The sequence below is a fragment of the Salmo trutta genome, chromosome 12, assembly GCF_901001165.1.
Source record: "Salmo trutta chromosome 12, fSalTru1.1, whole genome shotgun sequence".
NCBI classification, from domain to species: Eukaryota; Metazoa; Chordata; class Actinopteri; order Salmoniformes; family Salmonidae; genus Salmo; species Salmo trutta.
Genome location: NC_042968.1, coordinates 32,864,867 through 32,869,909, shown reverse-complemented (window position 1 = coordinate 32,869,909; position 5,043 = coordinate 32,864,867).

Here is a 5,043-nt window from a genome sequence, read left to right as displayed (position 1 = left end):
ACTCTCTTAAACCACCGTCCACTCCTCTCTATGAGAGACTCTCTTAAACCACCGTCCACTCCTCTCTATGAGAGACTCTCTTAAACCACCGTCCACTCCTCTCTATGAGAGACTCTCTTAAACCACCGTCCACTCCTCTCTATGAGAGACTCTCTTAAACCACCGTCCACTCCTCTCTATGAGAGACTCTCTTAAACCACCGTCCACTCCTCTCTATGAGAGACTCTCTTAAACCACCGTCCACTCCTCTCTGAGAGACTCTCCCAAACCATCGTTCACTCCTCTCTATGAGAGACTCTCCCAAACCATCGTTCACTCCTCTCTATGAGAGACTCTCCCAAACCACCGTCCACTCCTCTCTATGAGAGACTCTCTTAAACCACCGTCCACTCCTCTCTATGAGAGACTCTCTTAAACCACCGTCCACTCCTCTCTATGAGAGACTCTCTTAAACCACCGTCCACTCCTCTCTATGAGAGACTCTCCCAAACCATCGTTCACTCCTCTCTATGAGAGACTCTCCCAAACCACCGTCCACTCCTCTCTATGAGAGACTCTCCTAAACCACCGTCCACTCCTCTCTATGAGAGACTCTCTTAAACCACCATCCACTCCTCTCTATGAGAGACTCTCTTAAACCACCGTCCACTCCTCTCTATGAGAGACTCTCCCAAACCATCGTTCACTCCTCTCTATGAGAGACTCTCCCAAACCACCGTCCACTCCTCTCTCTGAGAGACTCTCCCAAACCACCGTCCACTCCTCTCTATGAGAGACTCTCCCAAACCACCGTCCACTCCTCTCTATGAGAGACTCTCCCAAACCACCGTCCACTCCTCTCTATGAGAGACTCTCCCAAACCACCGTCCACTCCTCTCTATGAGAGACTCTCCCAAACCACCGTCCACTCCTCTCTATGGGAGACTCTCCCAAACCACCGTCCACTCCTCTCTCTGAGAGACTCTCCCAAACCACCGTCCACTCCTCTCTATGAGAGACTCTCCCAAACCACCGTCCACTCCTCTCTATGAGAGACTCTCTTAAACCACCGTCCACTCCTCTCTATGAGAGACTCTCTTAAACCACCGTCCACTCCTCTCTATGAGAGACTCTCTTAAACCACCGTCCACTCCTCTCTATGAGAGACTCTCTTAAACCACCGTCCACTCCTCTCTATGAGAGACTCTCTTAAACCACCGTCCACTCCTCTCTATGAGAGACTCTCTTAAACCACCGTCCACTCCTCTCTATGAGAGACTCTCTTAAACCACCATCCACTCCTCTCTATGAGAGACTCTCTTAAACCACCGTCCACTCCTCTCTATGAGAGACTCTCTTAAACCACCGTCCACTCCTCTCTATGAGAGACTCTCTTAAACCACCGTCCACTCCTCTCTATGAGAGACTCTCTTAAACCACCGTCCACTCCTCTCTATGAGAGACTCTCTTAAACCACCGTCCACTCCTCTCTATGAGAGACTCTCTTAAACCACCGTCCACTCCTCTCTATGAGAGACTCTCTTAAACCACCATCCACTCCTCTCTATGAGAGACTCTCTTAAACCACCGTCCACTCCTCTCTGAGAGACTCTCCCAAACCATCGTTCACTCCTCTCTATGAGAGACTCTCCCAAACCATCGTTCACTCCTCTCTATGAGAGACTCTCCCAAACCACCGTCCACTCCTCTCTATGAGAGACTCTCTTAAACCACCGTCCACTCCTCTCTATGAGAGACTCTCTTAAACCACCGTCCACTCCTCTCTATGAGAGACTCTCTTAAACCACCGTCCACTCCTCTCTATGAGAGACTCTCCCAAACCATCGTTCACTCCTCTCTATGAGAGACTCTCCCAAACCACCGTCCACTCCTCTCTATGAGAGACTCTCCTAAACCACCGTCCACTCCTCTCTATGAGAGACTCTCTTAAACCACCATCCACTCCTCTCTATGAGAGACTCTCTTAAACCACCGTCCACTCCTCTCTATGAGAGACTCTCCCAAACCATCGTTCACTCCTCTCTATGAGAGACTCTCCCAAACCACCGTCCACTCCTCTCTCTGAGAGACTCTCCCAAACCACCGTCCACTCCTCTCTATGAGAGACTCTCCCAAACCACCGTCCACTCCTCTCTATGAGAGACTCTCCCAAACCACCGTCCACTCCTCTCTATGAGAGACTCTCCCAAACCACCGTCCACTCCTCTCTATGAGAGACTCTCCCAAACCACCGTCCACTCCTCTCTATGGGAGACTCTCCCAAACCACCGTCCACTCCTCTCTCTGAGAGACTCTCCCAAACCACCGTCCACTCCTCTCTATGAGAGACTCTCCCAAACCACCGTCCACTCCTCTCTATGAGAGACTCTCTTAAACCACCGTCCACTCCTCTCTATGAGAGACTCTCTTAAACCACCGTCCACTCCTCTCTATGAGAGACTCTCTTAAACCACCGTCCACTCCTCTCTATGAGAGACTCTCTTAAACCACCGTCCACTCCTCTCTATGAGAGACTCTCCCAAACCACCGTCCACTCCTCTCTATGAGAGACTCTCTTAAACCACCGTCCACTCCTCTCTATGAGAGACTCTCTTAAACCACCATCCACTCCTCTCTATGAGAGACTCTCTTAAACCACCGTCCACTCCTCTCTGAGAGACTCTCCCAAACCATCGTTCACTCCTCTCTATGAGAGACTCTCCCAAACCATCGTTCACTCCTCTCTATGAGAGACTCTCCCAAACCACCGTCCACTCCTCTCTATGAGAGACTCTCTTAAACCACCGTCCACTCCTCTCTATGAGAGACTCTCTTAAACCACCGTCCACTCCTCTCTATGAGAGACTCTCTTAAACCACCGTCCACTCCTCTCTATGAGAGACTCTCCCAAACTATCGTTCACTCCTCTCTATGAGAGACTCTCCCAAACCACCGTCCACTCCTCTCTATGAGAGACTCTCCTAAACCACCGTCCACTCCTCTCTATGAGAGACTCTCTTAAACCACCATCCACTCCTCTCTATGAGAGACTCTCTTAAACCACCGTCCACTCCTCTCTATGAGAGACTCTCCCAAACCATCGTTCACTCCTCTCTATGAGAGACTCTCCCAAACCACCGTCCACTCCTCTCTCTGAGAGACTCTCCCAAACCACCGTCCACTCCTCTCTATGAGAGACTCTCTTAAACCACCGTCCACTCCTCTCTATGAGAGACTCTCCTAAACCAGCGTCCACTCCTCTCTATGAGAGACTCTCTTAAACCACCGTCCACTCCTCTCTATGAGAGACTCTCCCAAACCATCGTTCACTCCTCTCTATGAGAGACTCTCCCAAACCACCGTCCACTCCTCTCTCTGAGAGACTCTCCCAAACCACCGTCCACTCCTCTCTATGAGAGACTCTCTTAAACCACCGTCCACTCCTCTCTATGAGAGACTCTCTTAAACCAGCGTCCACTCCTCTCTATGAGAGACTCTCTTAAACCACCGTCCACTCCTCTCTATGAGAGACTCTCCCAAACCATCGTTCACTCCTCTCTATGAGAGACTCTCCCAAACCAGCGTCCACTCCTCTCTATGAGAGACTCTCTTAAACCAGCGTCCACTCCTCTCTATGAGAGACTCTCTTAAACCACCGTCCACTCCTCTCTATGAGAGACTCTCCCAAACCATCGTTCACTCCTCTCTATGAGAGACTCTCCCAAACCACCGTCCACTTCTCTCTATGAGAGACTCTCCCAAACCACCGTCCACTCCTCTCTATGAGAGACTCTCTTAAACCACCGTCCACTCCTCTCTATGAGAGACTCTCCCAAACCACCGTCCACTCCTCTCTATGAGAGACTCTCCCAAACCACCGTCCACTCCTCTCTATGAGAGACTCTCTTAAACCACCGTCCACTCCTCTCTATGAGAGACTCTCTTAAACCACCGTCCACTCCTCTCTATGAGAGACTCTCTTAAACCACCGTCCACTCCTCTCTATGAGAGACTCTCCTAAACCACAATCTCTATTGATGGAAAAGTACACTGGGTTGGTCCTCTCTCTGTCTCACTCTCTCTGTCTTACTCTCTCTGTCTCACTCTCTCTGTCTTACTCTCTCTGTCTTACTCTCTCTGTCTTACTCTCTCTGTCTTACTCTCTCTGTCTTACTCTCTCTGTCTCTATCGCTCTCGCTCTCTCTCCCAATCTCAATTCAATCCAAAGGGCTTTATTGGCATGGGAAACATACGTTTACATTGCCAAGGCAAGTGAAATAGATATGAAATAAAAGTGAAATAATCAATCAAAAATGAACAGTAAACATTACCCTCACAAGTTTCAAAGGAATCGACACATTTCAAATATTACGGCTATTTACAGTGTTATAATAGTTAATAGTCAATTCAATTCAAGGGGCTTTATTGGCATGGGAAACATATGTTTACATTGTCAAAGCAAGTGAAATGAATAAACAAAAGTGAAATCACACACACTCACAAGGAATCACATTGGTGACGTGGGTTGCTGAATGTTCTTTCCACATGAAAATTAGTTCTCCCTACCTCTTCCTCCCTCATATCCCCCCTCCTCCCCCCCCCTCCTCCCCTGCCCCTGTGTCCCTGGTCATTGTTACATTCCACAGACACACAGCTCACAGGGACATGAAACTTACCAAGAAGGATGACCAGGCAATAGCAGCAGCCCCAGGCTGGTAGGTAGGCCTACAAACCACTGTTGTGTACTTGAGCAAGGCACTTAACCCCAAAATTGCTCTCCATCCATGGATGCTATTCTAATCAAATTGACAATAAAGTATATATTCACTCTATTTCACAATGGTTTGGTGTGAACATATATATTTTTAAAGTAGACTGACATTATTTTTTATTAGATAGGCCTACTGTAAAACAACATCTGCATTTTGGGCCCTAGCTGGCAGTATGCCAGAACTGTGCTCTCAAACGACACTGGTGATGTCATAAGCTTGGAGCGGCGAACACACGCTGTCGTGCGTATCCAATTGCATTTCCCCAAATTCACACCGAGCGTTTCACGTTTTT